Source organism: Scyliorhinus canicula, chromosome 8 (genome assembly GCF_902713615.1).
Source record: "Scyliorhinus canicula chromosome 8, sScyCan1.1, whole genome shotgun sequence".
Lineage (NCBI taxonomy): Eukaryota > Metazoa > Chordata > Chondrichthyes > Carcharhiniformes > Scyliorhinidae > Scyliorhinus > Scyliorhinus canicula.
Window position 1 is genome coordinate 171,363,501 of NC_052153.1, and position 16,775 is coordinate 171,380,275.

A 16,775-nucleotide genomic window follows, 5' to 3' on the forward strand; every position below is an offset into this window, starting at 1 on the left:
GGTGCAGAGTTTCAGCCAAAGATGCAAATGGGAAACAGATCTGCATAGTAATGAGGTGATCCAGATCCAGACCCCGGACAATAGAAACATTTAAGTATCAATGGATACTTTTCCATAGACGCCCAGACAGAATGGCGCCAAAGCAACCAACACAAAGAGCCGTAGGGACCGCCCCACCCATCGAGGAACGACCCTCAGATTGGGGAGTTTGAAAGATATCGATTGGGAAAGACCCAATCGATACCTAGCAGGTGAAAGAACCCGCCCCAAGGGGCACGGACGTCTAGGACCTATAAGAGTAGGTCCCGCACATGGTTCGGTCTGTTTTGCTCCGGCCCAGATCTGCTGTTGCATCCAGACTCCCACCCAGACCTGTTCCATCGCATCCTGACTCCAGTTTCATCACCGGCCGTTGAGCATCAGCCATCGAACTGTAAGTGCCAACACAACGATCGCTACGTGATCCAGACCTTACTACCTCTTGACAACTTTGCCAATCAGAAAGTTACAGACCAAGAACGGGACGAAGGCCTTGCTCCCTGACCTTGCCTGTTCCTGTCTAGATAAGTATTTAGTTGTTTAGTATTAGAAGTAAGTTAGTCTCTTTAGCGTATGCATGTGTATTTATTATATTTGTTATAATAAACACCAATCGTTTGGACTTACTAATCGGTGTACGGATTTATTACTTTGAACCTGACCTTGATATACTTGTGACAGTGTCTCAATACGGCACCTGGCGACTCCGAGCATAATTACACATACAGAGCCATAGTAGTGTTAAGCACACGGCCTTTAAACGGAGGCGTGTTAATCACACTCCAGTAAAACGAGCAACAGGATACGGATATCATTTTGCCAGCGACCTAAAATTCAAGATAAGAACAGAACATAAGAACTAGGTGCAGGAGTAGACAATTCAGCTCCTCGAGCCCACTCCGCCATTCAATATGATCATGGCTGATCTCTCGGCCTCCATTCCACTTTCCCGCCGGTTTTCCATAACCCTTCAACCCATTACCAATTAAAAATTTGTCTAGCGATTTGGGGACATTGTCATTGAGGAGGGTTTCCCGAGTCTGGAGGAGCAAGAAGAGGAGTTTGAGTTACCGGTGGGAATGGATTTCGGTACCTGCAGGTACGGGACTTTGTCCGGAGGCAGTTTCCAAGCTTCCCTCGCCTCCCTCTAAGGGGAATATAGGAAAAGGTGATGTCAAAAACAGGGGTTGAGGAAGGGCGGGTCTCGGAAATATATAAGGAATTGATGGAATGGGAAGAGGCCCCAATCGGGGAGGTGAAGTGGGAAGACGGGTTGTGGGGGGGGGGGGGCGCGTAGTTAGAAGTTGGGCTATGGGAGAAGGCCCTGAAAAGAATCAATGCACCCTCATCATGTGCCAGGCTTAGCCTGATCCGTTCAAGGTGGTCCACAGGGCTCATATGACTGTGGCCCAGATGAGTAGGTTTTTTGAGGAGGCGGAGGACAAGTGTGGGAGGTGCGGGCGAAATCCGGCGAATTATGTACATACGTTTTGGGCTTGTCTGAAGCTGAGGGGATTTTGGCAGGTATTCGCAGATATCATGTCAGAGGTCCTGGAAGGGAGGGTGACTCCAAGTCCAGAGGTGGCAATATTTGGAGTGTCGGAAGATCTGGGAGCCCAGTGGGGGGGGGGGGGAGGCTGACATCTTGGCCTTTTCCTCCCTGGTGACCCAGAGACGGATTTTGCTGGGATGGAGGGACTCGGAGCCTCCAAAGTTGGGGTAGAGGTCAGTGACATGGCAGAGGTTCTCAGGCTAGAGAAGATTAAGTTAGCCTTAAGGGGTTCAATACAGGGGTTCGTTGGGAGGTGGCAACCGTTCATCGACTTCTTTAAGGAAAACTGACCGTCAGCAGAAGGAGGGGAGGGAATGGTGGGGGTGGGGGGGGGGGGGGGGGGGGGGGGGAAGGGGAGGCATGGAAGTGGACAGTAAGGGCAGGGAATCTAATATATGGATAGCTAGGAGGTAGGGCGGGGAGAAGTTGTGTTACTGTGGGGATTATGCGTGTGTCGGACCTTTCTGTTGTTTAGAATGTTAAAATTTGCCTATCGTCTCCTTAAATTTATTCAATGTCTCGGCATCCACTGCACTCTGGGGTAGTGAATTCCACACATCCAAAACCCTTTGAGAGAAGCAATTTCTCCTCAACTCTGTTTTAAATCTGCTACACCTTATCTTAAAACTATGACCTCTCGTTCTGGATTTCCCCACAAGGGGAAAGCATCCGCTCTGCGTCTGCTTTGTTCATCCCTTTTATCATCTTATATACCTCAAGCAGATCTCCTCACATTCTTCCAAACTCGAGTGAGTTCAGGCCTAAACTGCTCAATCTTTCGTCATAAGACAAACCCTTCATAAAAGGGTAGAAATGACCCCAAGCCATTGTTCCTGCTCAGGGTCGTTGCTGTGGGTACAGCATGCGCTCAAAGAGGCTCCAAGGTTGATAGAAATTGGGCCTCAGGACTTCGCCTAACATTCAATGCAAGTTGATAGTGTTGGCCGCACCTCCATGGCTCACCTGAAGGCAAAGCCAATTGCCTCACTGGCAGTGTCCTTCAGGTCCTGGGAGGGTGGTTGGAGTGAGCCATAGAGGATGTGCTATTGTGCTGCATGTAGGGGGAATGTTCTGGTTCCTATTGGCTCCTCAGTTTTATTCAAAGCAGTCCTTTTTCACAACTTACTTTCCATAACATCCATGGGGCCTGCTGAAGAATCCTAAGGTAACATGTTTTGTAAACGGAACCTTCAACAAATAGTTAACACCTGCTTTTAGGTGCCTGCCAGGGATGCCGGAGTATCCTCTGACCCAATATGAGGTCAGATATAGTTTAGGTTTCCTAATAAGTGGGCCCTCACGAACTTAGTAGTGGGAACAACAACTGTGCAGATGGGAATAGGCTGTGCCACTATTGAATTGGTATGATTTTCACCAGAAAAACGGTGAAACGCATACCAATTTTGGACCCTCAAAGTGGACTGTGGTCCCTTTCTAGTCCAAATTTCCTTGTGCTAAATTCAGATAATCATGACGTTGAATCCTCATGACAGTTATTCAATTTGCCAAATATTGTACATTCCTGTCAGTAAATATCATGGTGGAATAATACAGAAAATTAGCTTTGCCAAAACCCTTTGAATCACTTGTTGCTGTAACACGAAATGCATTTTAATTTTACAATGGTGATACTATTTTCCTGCCAGTTGCGTTACCCAACCTTTGTAAACCTCAGGGTTCAATACACACATGGGAATAAACCCCATTTGCTTTGTGAAGTAAAGAAAAACAATTGTTCCATAAAATGGCGGAAAAAAACTTCCAGCTTGGGCTTGAGGTGGTGTCAAGAAAATAATTTCATACCATATGGAAATGGGAGGACGAACTGGGGACAGAAGTGGGGTAGGGACTCTGGAGCAAAGCACGGAGCCAATTCCACCTCCTCCTGTGCAAGGCTCAGTCTCATGCAGATCAAAATAGTGCACAGAGCATACCTGACCAGAACCCGAATGAGCAGGTTCTTCCCGGGAGTGGAGGATAAATGTGAACGGTGCAAGGGGGGCCCGGCCAACCACACCCAAATGTTCTGGGCATGCCCCAAATGTGCCGGTTTCTGGACAGTCTTCTCCCAGGCAATGTCCAAGATTGTGGCGTAGAGGGTGAAGCAATGCCCAAATGTGGTATCGGAGCAGCCAGAGCTACATATGGGGAAGAGGGCCGACCCCCTAGCTTTCGCTTCCCTCATCGCACGTCCCCCCACTCATCCACAGAAACAAACGCGGGTGAAGCCGACAAAGGGAGGAGAGAAGGGGGGAACAAGAAAAAGGGGGAGCAACACCCCCCCCATATCGGCCAAGGAGGATAGCGGGGAGGGGGTGGCGGGGGCAGGGGGAGACGAGGAGGGGCTGCGGAGGGTGGGGTGGGGAGGACATGCCGACTAGACGGCAGCAGTATGTAAATAAAGTAAAGTAAGATAAAATCCTTTTTGCGTTGCACTGTATAATAAATAAACACGAATCACAATGTACATTTTTTTTTAAAAGGGCAATTTAGCGTGACCAATCCACCTCACCTGCACATCTTTGTGTTGTGAGGGTGAAACACACGCAGACAGGAGGAGAATGTGCAAACTCCACACGGACAGTGACCCAAGGCTGGGATTCGAACCTGGGTCCTCAGCACCGTAGGCAGCAGTGCTAACCACTGTGCCACTTGCTGCCCTTAACATTAATGTACGTAATGTTGAAAATGCCAATAAAAAGATTTTTTTTAAAAATAAATGAATTTCATGCCATTGTACAGACAAAAGGAGCACCCCCAGACAGTGCACCGTTTTAGCACACTGGGCTAAATCGCTGGCTTTGAAAGCAGACCAAGGCAGGCCAGCAGCACGGTTCGATTCCTGTAACAGCCTCCCCGAACAGGCGCCGGAATGTGGCGACTAGAGGCTTTTCACAGTAACTTCATTGAAGCCTACTTGTGCCAATAAGCGATTTTCATTTTTCATTTCATTTTTCAACTCAACACAAGCTTGTGAGGACAGCCATTTCCTGATTCATTCCCCATGGCAAAGCCTTGACCAATCAGGGCTGAGCTGCCTGGTTTGAATTTGAAATAAAAGAGTGCAAAACAAAAGGCCTCGATAGCATGTCTATTTTTTCAGCAGTGCTCAAGTTCTTTACTATGCAACGATAATTTTGTATAGCCGAGACAGAGGTACAATAAAGTCCAAACTAGTTTCACTTGCGCGCTTTGCAACATCAGGAAAATCACTTTAATGTGTCCAGTCTTGTATTAAACTAGCAGTCATTGTGACATTATCACGAGTGTTAAGAACTGTAAGGGTTAATGTAATGTCTAAATCAACCACTAGAGGGAGCTAGATGTACAACTATATAAGGCATCGATGCTAAGCCTTATGGGTGAGAGGTTGAGGAGAAAGCGCGAGTACAGTCTGACGGAAAGATAGTGTGAGTGAGAGCAAATCATAGTTAATGTAATAGTGTCGAGATTAGTAGCAATCCAATTAAGTAGTGTTAATAAATTTATAGCTTTGTTCAAGTTAAAAGCTATCTGTGGTCTTTGTGAACACTACGCCAACCATCCTACAATTAGCAACACAAAGAAGAACACAGTCATCTGTTGTTTCAGATGTGGACTGGGTGAAAAGTACAAGCTTGTCCACCAGGGTTGGAACCCACTACATCGGCAAAGCTTCCCAGAGGTGGACTCAAGGGAGAGGAGAGCCGTGTACATCACGCGTCAATGGCAGACTGGAGTGTCAGTCAGTGGTGCAACTCAAACCCCAGACTGAGAGCTCTGCAGGTTCAAACAAACAGCGGCAACTGGGGGTGGGGGGGAGGGGGGGGGGGTGGCGTACAGACCAACTATAGTTTATGCGTTACACCAGAAAACTATCCCTCAAGGGACTGATCTGCTATTTGCACAGCTATAAATGTAAAGATGTGATCCATGACAGACAACACACAAGATTGGCTTGAATTAAATAAACAGTTAAAGATTTTAGCAGAACCTTTGAAACTCAATGACTAAAGGAGGAAAAAAATCTATACAAATCCTCTATTTTCAAAAGGACAGATCAATGTCAGATACAAATGAGATACGAAGATAGTTTTGAACAAATATGGTACAGGGCACATCAGTGGCAAGTTGCATGCACAATAACAATTCCCACAGCTTGTGGCAACTCACCGACTTTCTTCAGATTCAGCCACTTCTATTTACTGCTGGCGTCGTCCTTCAGAAAGTTGGGAGGATTCTTCAGGAAAAGAAAATTTGTAACACAGTGGTTAGCTCAATATAAATTGGGCATGATGTCTAATTCAAACAAAACTTCAAACCATAAATCACAGCAGCTGGTGCAAGGCAATGTTACTCCGGCAGCTCCTTTGACTGCACAAAAAATAGAAAATCTTTGTTTAATCTCGCGAGTTGGCCTTTCACATTGTATTACACTTATTTGTGTTTTTACTTACTTATTAGACAAGTATCATGTGAGAGTACCTTTAAGAAATGGGTGTTTATAAATCGGTGTGTATATAAGTATCTGTAGTGAGAGTACCTTTAAGAAATGGGTGTTTATCACTGCAGTGATGTCAGAGAGTGGGCGGAGCTGGGCTGTCTGTCAGCTTTTTTACTTTCATTTTAGGTTGTTTGCTGCAGGGTGTGTGTTAGTTTTGTTTTCAGTGTTGGAGCTGAAGCCAGACAGAGCAGGTGTACTGTTGATCTCTCTGCCATGAAAAGACTATCTCTTGATCATTTGGTGAATTCAGAATTATAAATGTTCTCAGTAGTGAATGTATACCTAATGTGCTTCTGTTAAAAGGTGTTTCTTCTGTCTTCTGGATATTTGGGAAGTTATTAAGGATTACTTCGTGTTGTATTCTTTGGGGGTTGTATTTGAATTGATGGTTGCTGAGATGTTCACTGTATGTTTTAAAAAGGTTAACTTGAGTTCATAAAATAAACATTGTTTTGCTTTAAAAAATACTTTTCCATTTCTGCTGTACCACAGCTGTAGAGTGGGCCGTGTGCTCCCCATACCACAATCTATTAAAAGTTGTGGGGCAGGTGAACTCCATGATACACTTTGGGGTTCTCTAAACCCTGGCCCATAATACAAGGGAAGAGCTGGCAAGGTTGTTTTTTTTAACTGCAAGATCCATCTTTTGGTTGTCTTCTGTTCTAACCTCCAAACTATCAAATGAATGGTGAAGGAAACAAAACAATCAGAAACAGACAATTGTAATTTTATTCAAATAGGGATAAAAAATATCTGCTTTGAAGCACTTGCATTGAAGTCTTCCGAAGTGGTACTTGTTAGGTAAGGATGAAAAATAATTGAAAGAGCCAGTTTATATTTTGTGACCAAGTGATTACAACCTTGAAACACGGCCTATGGGAGATTGTCAGTAAAGTAAGGACTGATTGCTGCGATGTTGCTGTAATTTAACCTCAGTCGCTGAATTGACTTCCAGTCAGTCAAGCACTTTCACTTCTAGCGTGCAAAAATGTTGGCTTTCCCTTCCCTTTCTCGAAAAATACAACAGACATATCAGGGACAGTTTCTGAACTCAAACTGCAGATCAAAAGGTGGCCTGAAGTACAAGCTTTACTGAACAAGGCAACAGAAAGCAGGAGAATCCAACTCAAGTTTAGGGAGCATTGTTGACCGCTGAGGTGCCCTGCATCACGGGTGAGTAAATGACAGAAAGTGCACTGCTATAATGGATCCATTAAATTTTAAACCACACCAGACACGGATTTATTTATTTAAATTTGAAGTACCCAATTCTTTTTTTTTTCCAATGAAGGGTCAATTTAGTGTGGCCAATCTACCTATCCTCTACATCTTTTGGGTCATTGGGGTCAGACCCATGCAGACAAGGGGAGAACATCCAAACTCCACACGGACAGTGGCCCGGGGCTGGGATTGAACCTGGGTCCTCGGCTCTGTGAGGCAACAGTACTAACCATTGCACCACTGTGCTACCCACTGATTTATTTATTACATTAAGAGAATTAATATTAAACAGCATAATCATAGAATCATGGACTCCCTACAGTGCAGAAGGCGGTAGCACAGTGGGTAGCACTGTTGCTTCACACCTCCAGGGTCCAAAATTAGATTCCCGGCTTGGGTCACTGTCTGTGTGGAGTCTGCATGTTCTCCCCGTGTCTGCATGTGTTTCCTCCGGTTGCTCCAGTTTCTTCACACAAGTCTTGAAAGATGTGCTGTTAGGTAATTTGGACATTCTGAATTCTCCCTCTGTGTACCCGAACAGGCACTGGAATGTGGCGACTAGAGGCTTTTCACAGTAACTTAATTGCAGTGTTAATGTAAGACTACTTGTGACAATAAAGATTATTATTATAAAGGAGGCCTTTTGGCCCATCCAGTTTGCACTGACCCGACCTGGGCCCCTCCCCGCCCTATCCCTCTTTTTTTTTTTTTTTTTTTTTTTTTTTTTTTTTTTTTTTAATTTTTTTTATTGGAATTTTTTGCAGAAAATATAACAAAAAGTATAGCAAAAAGCAGTAATATGCAACTAACAGCCCCATAACACCCACAATTCCCCCCATACCGTAACATCACATGTATCACATTCCCCCACCCCCCCAAACAAGAGAACTTAACCATAAATTAAAATTAGATAAATCAAATTTAAATAAAATAAGCTAACATAATCAACGCCCCCCCCCCCCCCACCCCCGGGTTGCTGCTGCTACTGTCCCAGTACCCTATCGTTGAGCCAGAAAGTCGAGGAAAGGTTGCCACCGTTTAAAGAACCCTTGCACCGATCCTCTCAGGGCGAATTTAACCTTCTCAAGCTTAATAAAGCCCGCCATGTCATTGATCCAGGTCTCCACGCTTGGGGGCCTCGCGTCCTTCCACTGTAGCAAAATCCTTCGCCGGGCTACTAGGGACGCAAAGGCCAGCACACCGGCCTCTTTCGCCTCCTGCACTCCCGGCTCTACCCCAACCCCAAAGATCGCGAGTCCCCATCCTGGCTTGACCCTGGATCCCACCACCCTTGACACCGTCCTCGCCACCCCCTTCCAGAACTCCTCCAATGCCGGGCATGCCCAGAACATATGGGCATGGTTCGCTGGACTCCCCGAGCACCTGGCACACCTATCTTCACCCCCAAAGAACCTATTCATCCTCGTCCCAGTCATGTGGGCCCTATGCAGCACCTTGAATTGGATGAGGCTAAGCCGCGCACACGAGGAGGAAGAATTTACCCTCTCCAGGGCATCAGCCCATGTCCCGTCTTCGATCTGTTCCCCCAGTTCCCCCTCCCACTTCGTTTTCAGCTCCTCTACTGACGCCTCTTCCTTCTCCTGCATAAGCTTGTAGATATCGGATATCTTCCCCTCCCCGACCCAGACCCCCGAGAGCACCCTGTCACTCACCCCCTTCGCGGGGAGCGCAGGGAATCCCTCCACCTGCCGTCTAGCAAATGCCTTTACCTGCAGATATCTAAACATGTTTCCCGGCGGGAGCCCAAATTTCTCTTCCAACTCCCCCAGGCTCGCAAACCTTCCGTCGATAAACAGGTCCTTCAGCTGTCTAATGCCCGCTCTATACCATCCCCGAAATCCCCCATCCATGTTCCCCGGGACGAACCTATGGTTCCCCCTTAACGGAGCCTCCATTGAGCCCCCCACTTCTCCCCTATGTCGCCTCCACTGCCCCCAAATCTTGAGGGTAGCCGCCACCACCGGACTCGTGGTATACCTCGTGGGAGGGAGCGGCCACGGCGCCGTTACCAGGGCCCCCAGGCTTGTATCCCCACAGGACGCTCTCTCCATCCGTTTCCATGCTGCCCCCTCCCCCTCCATCACCCACTTACGCACCATCGACACGTTGGCCGCCCAGTAATACCCCGAGAGGTTGGGCAACGCCAGCCCCCCCCCATCCCTACTCCGCTCCAAGAAGACCCTCTTCACCCTCGGGGTGCCATGCGCCCAAACAAATCCCATGATGCTGCTGGTCACCCTTTTAAAAAAGGCCCTAGGGATAAAGATGGGCAAGCACTGGAAGAGGAACAAGAACCTCGGGAGAACCGTCATTTTGACGGATTGCACTCTGCCCGCCAGCGATAGCGGCACCATGTCCCACCTTTTAAATTCCTCCTCCATCTGTTCCACTAGTCTGGTGAAGTTAAGCTTATGAAGAGCCCCCCAACTCCTGGCCACCTGCACCCCCAGGTACCTGAAACTCTTCACTGCCCTCCTGAAGGGGAGCCTCCCAATTCCCTCCTCCTGATCTCCCGGGTGCACTACAAATACCTCGCTCTTTCCTAAGTTCAGCTTATAGCCCGAGAAGCCCCCAAATTCCGCTAACAGCTCCATCACCCCCGGCATTCCCCCCTCTGGGTCCGCCACATATAACAGCAGGTCGTCTGCATACAGCGATACCCGGTGCTCCTCCCCCCCCCGCACCAGACCCCTCCACTTCCCTGACTCCCTCAACGCCATGGCCAGCGGTTCAATCGCCAGTGCAAAGAGCAGGGGGGACAGGGGACACCCCTGCCTGGTCCCACGATAAAGCCTAAAATACTCCGATCTCCTTCCATTTGTGACTACACTCGCCATCGGCGCCGCGTAAAGCAGCCTCACCCATTTGATGAATCCCTCCCCAAATCCAAACCTCTCCAGCACCTCCCATAGGTACCCCCACTCAACTCTATCAAACGCCTTCTCTGCATCCAGCGCCACCACTATCTCCGCCTCCCCCTCCACTGCCGGCATCATGATAACATTGAGCAGTCTCCGCACATTCGTGTTGAGCTGCCGCCCCTTGACAAACCCTGTCTGATCTTCATGAATTACCTCTGGCACACAGTCCTCTATCCTGGTAGCCAGGATCTTCGCCAGCAACTTAGCGTCTACGTTAAGGAGTGAAATAGGCCTATATGATCCGCACTGCAAGGGGTCCTTATCCCGTTTTAGGATCAAAGAGATCAGTGCCCGCGACATCGTCGGGGGCAAAGCCCCCCCCCTCCCACGCCTCATTGAAAGTTCGCACCAGCAGGGGACCCACCAGGTCCGCATATTTTTTGTAAAATTCTGCCGGGAACCCGTCCGGCCCCGGGGCCTTACCTGACTGCATTTGCCCGATCCCCCTGACTAGCTCCTCCAACTCTATCGGCGCCCCCAGCCCCTCAACCAGCCTCTCTTGAACCCTTGGGAAACATAGCCTGTTCATGAAGCTCTCCATCCCCTCTCTCCCCCTCGGAGGTTCCGACCGGTACAATCCCTCGTAAAAGTCCCTAAAGACCCCGTTTACTTCTGTCCCCTTCTGCACTACATTTCCACCCCCATCCTTCACTCCCCCAATTTCCCTAGCCGCATCTCGCCTACGGAGCTGATGCGCCAACATCCTGCTCGCCTTCTCTCCATACTCATATACCGCACCCTGCGCCCTCCTCCACTGTGTCTCCGCCTTTCTGGTGGTCAACAAGTCAAAATTGGCCTGCAACCTGCGCCGTTCTCCCAGCAACCCTTCCTCCGGTGCCTCCGCATATCTCCTGTCCACCTCCAGAAGCTCTCCCACCAGTCTCTCCCTCTCCTTCCTCTCCCTCCTTTCCCTGTGGGCCTGGATGGAGATCAGCTCCCCCCGGATCACTGCTTTCAGAGCCTCCCAGACCATCCCCACCTGGACCTCCCCCGTATCATTGGTAACCAGATACCCCTCAATGCTTCTCCGAACCCTCTTACACACCTCCTCCTCCGCCAGCATCCCCACATCCAGGCGCCAGAGTGGGCGCTGGTCCCGTGCCTCCCCCATCTCCAGATCAATCCAGTGCGGGGCATGGTCCGAAATCGCTATGGCCGAATACTCGGCATCCTGCACCCTCGGGATCAACCCCCTGCTCAGGACAAAAAAGTCTATCCGGGAATAAACCCTATGGACGTGAGAGAAAAAGGAATACTCCCGCGCTCTCGGTCTCCCAAACCTCCAGGGATCCACCCCTCCCATCTGGTCCATGTATCCCCTCAGCACTTTGGCCGCCGCCGGTCTCCTACCCGTCCTTGAACTGGACCGGTCCAGTATGGGATCCAGCACTGTGTTAAAATCTCCCCCCATGATCAGGCCCCCTGCCTCCAGGTCCGGGACGCGGCCCAACAAGCGCCTCATGAAGCCAGCATCATCCCAATTCGGGGCATATACGTTCACCAGCACCACCTTCTCTCCCTGCAGCCTACCCCTCACCATGATATATCTGCCCTCCTTGTCCGACACCACCTCAGCCGCCTCAAACGCCACCCTCTTCCCCACTAGAATCGCCACCCCCCGGTTCTTTGCGTCCAATCCTGAATGATAAACCTGCCCCACCCACCCCTTCCTCAGACGGACCTGGTCCGCCACCTTCAGGTGGGTCTCCTGGAGCATAGCCACGTCCGCCTTCAACCCCCTTAGATGGGAGACAACCCTGGTTCTCTTAACCGGCCCGTTCAGCCCCCTCACGTTCCAGGTAATCAGCCGGATCAGAGGGCAACCCGCCCCCCTCCCCTGCCGACTAGCCATAGCTTGGCAGATGTTCGCCCCAGGCCAGCATACCCCGCTCGACCCGTTCCCCATGGCGATAGCGCCTCTCCTCTTCCCCCCCGGCCCTCATCGGCTCCTTCCTAGTCGTTCCAGCAGCAACCCGGTATCCCCCCCCACCCCCCCTCCCCCCCCCAGGCTAGGACCCCTCCTAGCCGCGACGCACCCTCCATGGTACTTCCGTGAGTCAGCTGACTTCTGCTGACCCCGGCAGCTCCCGCCAAAACCTATCCCCTCCCGGCTTGGGGTCATCCCCCTCTTGCCACACCTCCTTGGCATTATTGCAACGCGGGAAAAAAGACCCGTAGAGGCCCTTCCCCCATCGCAAGCTCCACCCCCCTGCCCCGCAGCGCGGGAAACCAGAGGAAAGCCCGCGCTTTCACAATGCCACACCCCATCCTTCTGACGCAGTTCCCCAAAATCCAGTTTCCCCTCAATCCCCAGCCCCGTACAGAAGAGAACATATAGAACACAAACCCCCAACACTCCCCACCTACCCCACAACCATGCCCAACAAACAAACCCACCCGTAAACAGAGCAAAAAGAAAACCAGCATACATAACACACATTTCAAAGTTGAAAAAGTTGAAACAGTTGGAACAAAACAGCCACAGCGGAAACAACGCCGGCCAAAGTATGTTCCCAGGCCCTAGTTCAAGTCCAGCTTCTCCGCCTGTACAAAGGCCCACGCCTCCTCCGGGAACTCGAAGTAATGGTGCCGGTCCTTGTATGTCACCCACAGGCGCGCAGGCTGCAGCATTCCAAACCTGACCTGCTTAGCATGAAGCACCGCCTTCGTCCGGTTGAACCTGGCCCGCCGCTTAGCCACTTCCGCACTCCAGTCCTGGTAGATCCTCACTACCGAATTCTCCCATTTACTGCTCCTCTCTTTCTTGGCCCAGCGCAGCACACACTCCCGGTCACTGAATCGGTGGAACCGCACCAGCACCGCCCTCGGGGGCTCATCTGCCTTGGGCCTCCTGGCCATCACTCTGTGCGCTCCCTCGAGCTCCAGGGGCAAATGGAAGGACCCTGCTCCCATTAACGAGTTCAGCATCGTGGTCACATACGCCGGGAGATCCGACCCCTCCAGCCCCTCCGCCAGGCCCAGGATCCTCAGATTCTTTCGCCTCGTGCGAACGTCCAGCTCCTCCAAGCGGTCCTGCCACTTTTTATGAAGTGCCTTGTGCAACTCCACTTTCCCAACGAGGACCACGGCCTCCTCCTCTCTTTCAACGGCCTGCCGCTGCAACTCCCGAATAGACTCCTCCTGTGCCGCCTGGGTCCCAAGCAGCTTGGTCGCAGTTGCATTCATGGAGTCCAGCAGCTCAGCCTTCAGCTCAGCAAAACAACGTAGGAGCGAGGCCTGTTGCTCCTGCGCCCACTTCCACCAGTCCGCGGGTGTTGCGCCGGCCGCCATTTTGTTTTTCTTCCCACGTTTTTTTTGGGGCGTTTCTGCAGCCTTTTTCACCATATAGTGTGGGGCAAGTTCTTCCAGGCACCTTCCCCCACCGGGATATGTAGCAACAGCACTGTTTGGGGCCCTCAAACGGCCCAAAAGCCCTTAAATAGCGGGAGCGCCGGCCGCCATTTTGTTTTTTTTCACCCGTTTTTTGGGGGGCGTTACTGCAGCCTTTTTCACCAGATAATGTGGGGCAAGTTCTTCCAGGCACCTTCCCCCACTAGGATGTGTAGAAACAGCGCCGTTTGGGGCCCTCAAAACGGCCCAAAAGTCCCTAAATAGCTGGAGTGCCGGCCGCCATTTTGTTTTTCTTCCCCCGTTTTTTTGGGGGAGTTACTGCAGCCTTTTTCTTCTTCCCACTCCAGGTGAGCACCATATAGTGTGGGGCAAGTTCTTCCAGGCACCTTCCCCCACCGGGATGCGTAGAAGCAGCTCCGTTTGGGGCCCTCGAAACGGCCCAAAAGTCCCTAAATAGCAGGAGCTGCCGAATGTGTGGCTTAGCTCCGCATAGCCGCAACTGGAAGTCCCGCCCTATCCCTCTAATGCCATATCCCCACCTAACCTTTGGACACAAAGGGACAATTCAGCACTGCCAATCCACTTAATCCACACATCTGGGAGGAAACCAGAGCACCGGAGGAATCCCACGCAGATATGGGGAGAATGCACAAACTGCACAGTCACCTAAGGCCGAATTGGACCCGGGTCCCTGGCGCTGCAAGGCAGCAGTGCTAACCACTGTGCCACCGTGACTCAACTGATAAAGTCAAGTAGGCCACATACATTTTTAACCACCTCATCTGTTTGTCCTGCTGCCTTCAGGGATCTATGGACGTGCACCTCAAAGTTCCTCTCGTCCCCTGTAGCTCCTCTCATCCTATCGTTCGATTTTTTTTTCCCTTTCCTTGTTAGTCCTTCCAAAATGCACAACCTCACACTTTTCAGCGTTCATTTAATTTGCCATAGTCTGTCCATCTGACCAGCCCGTCTATATCATCCCTAATCTAAGACTTTCCTCCTCACTATCTACCACACCACCAATTTTTGTGTCAGCTGCAAGCTCACTGATTGTACCTCCCTCATCTAGACCATTAATGTACACTACAAACAGCAAGAAACCCAGCATTGGTCCCTGTGGTACAGCACCGGTCACAGGCTTCCAGTCACAAAAACAACCTTCGTCCATCACCATCTGCCTCCTGCCACTCAGCCAATTTGCCAAATTTCCTTGGATGTTCTTGATCGATCTCCCATGCCAGACTTTGTCAATAGTCACACTGAAGTCCATGTCCAATACATCAACTGCACTGCCCCCATCTACAGACCTCGTCACCTCATCAAAAAAGTCAATTAATTTTGTTTGGCATTATCTGCCCCTGACAAGACCTTGCTGACTATCCTTGATTTATCTTTGCCTCACCAAGTGGAGATTAATTCTGTCCCTCAGAATTTTTTCCAATAGTTTCCCCACCACAGATGATCGACTCACTGGTCTGTAATTTTCTGGTAGTTCGTCACTTCCCTTCTTGAATAATCGTACCACATTAACTGTTCTACAGTCCTCTGGCACCTCTCCTGTGGCCAGAGAGGATTTCAAAATTAGCCTCAGAGACCCTACAAATCCTCCCTTGCCTCACACAGCAGCCTGGGTTACAGCTCATCCGGGCCTGGGGATTTATCCACTTTTAAGTCAGCTTAAACTGCTGACACCTCCTCCTTCTCAATGCTAATCTGTTCAATTATATCGCAGTTTCCCTCCCTCATTTCTATACCTACATTGTCCTTCTCTATAGTGAACACAGATGCAAATTACTCATTTAATATTTCACCTGCATCTTCTGGCTCTAAGCACAGAATGCAACTTTGGTCCCTAATGGACCACACTCTTTCCCTGGTTACTCTCTTGCCCTTAATATACTTCCAAACCACTTTGAGATTTTCTTTTATTTTGCCCACCAGTGTTTTTTCATTCCCCTCTCTTTGCTCTACCAATTTATTTTTAAAGTATCCTTTCCATACTCCCCTCAGGCATCCATTCTTTTGAGTCCGCTGTATCTATCATAAGCTTCCATTTATTCCCCTTATCCAATCCTGTATATCTCTTTTTTTTAAAATTTAGATTAGCCAATTATTTTTTCCAATTAAGGGGCAATTTAGCATGGCCAATCCACCTACTCTGCACATTTTTGGGTTGTGGGGGCGAAACCCACGCAGACACGGGGAGAACGTGCAAACTCCACATGGACAGTGACCCAGAGCCGGGATCGAACCTGGGACCTCAGCGCCGTGATCCTGTATATCTCTTGACTTCCAAGCTCCTCTGGACTTTTTGGTCCTACCCTTCATCTTTATTGGAACATCTTGGCCCTATAGTCTGTCTATTCCCTTTGCTATTCCCTGTCTATTCTCACTGCTCTGGTGTGGATTTTCCAACTAGAAACTGCTCCCAGTCCACTTTGGCCATATCCTGTCTTGTTCTATTAAAATCAGTCTTCCCCCAATTCAGAACTTCTTTTTCCAGTCTATCTTTGTCCTTTTCAGAACTCCCTTAAATCTTGCCGAATTATGGTCGCTAATACTGAAATACCGACACTCATACTACCTGCCCTGCTTCATCTACATAATTGCGTCTGGTACTCAGTTCTCTTGTAGGACTTTCTATGTGCTGGTACAAGAAGCTCTCCTGGAATAGACTTTAATAACTCTGCCCCCTCTTAGCTTTTCACACTTTGCCTGTCCCAATTGATATTGGGGGAGTTGAAATCCCCTACTATTATTATCCTAATACCTTGACACTTCTCTGGAGAATTTCGTATATATTTGCTCTTATATCTCTCGGTGACTGTTTGGGGGCCTATAGTACTCTCCCAGCAATTTGATTGCCCCCTTTTTGTTTTTAAGTTCCACTCGTATGGTCTCAAATGAGGAACCCGCTAAGATATCATCCCTCCTCACTGCAGTAATTGACTCCGTGATCAGAATTGTGACACTACCTTCTCTTTTACACCCCCCCAACAACCGCCCCCCACCTCATGTCGCCTGAAGATTCTGTCCCCTGGAATATTGAGCTGCCAGTCCTGCCCCTCCCTCAACCACATCTCTGTGGCAGCAATAATATCATACTTGCCTCGTACTAATCAACACCTTCAATTCACCTGCCTGACACGCAAGACTCCTGGCGTTAATTTAAATGTCATCCAGCATT

At 49.5% G+C, this 16,775-nt stretch overlaps 1 protein-coding gene across 17 annotated transcripts in view; it reads right to left on the bottom strand.

The window, feature by feature from the left end:
- tenm3 (teneurin transmembrane protein 3) overlaps positions 1-16,775 on the bottom strand; it is a 4,148,867-nt gene that overhangs the window by 1,111,594 nt on the left and 3,020,498 nt on the right. For all 17 annotated transcript variants that reach the window (XM_038805737.1, XM_038805738.1, XM_038805732.1 and 14 more), the window contains one exon: positions 5,744-5,810. The gene's annotated coding sequence lies outside the window, so the exon portion shown is untranslated. The remainder of the gene's footprint in view (positions 1-5,743; positions 5,811-16,775) is intronic.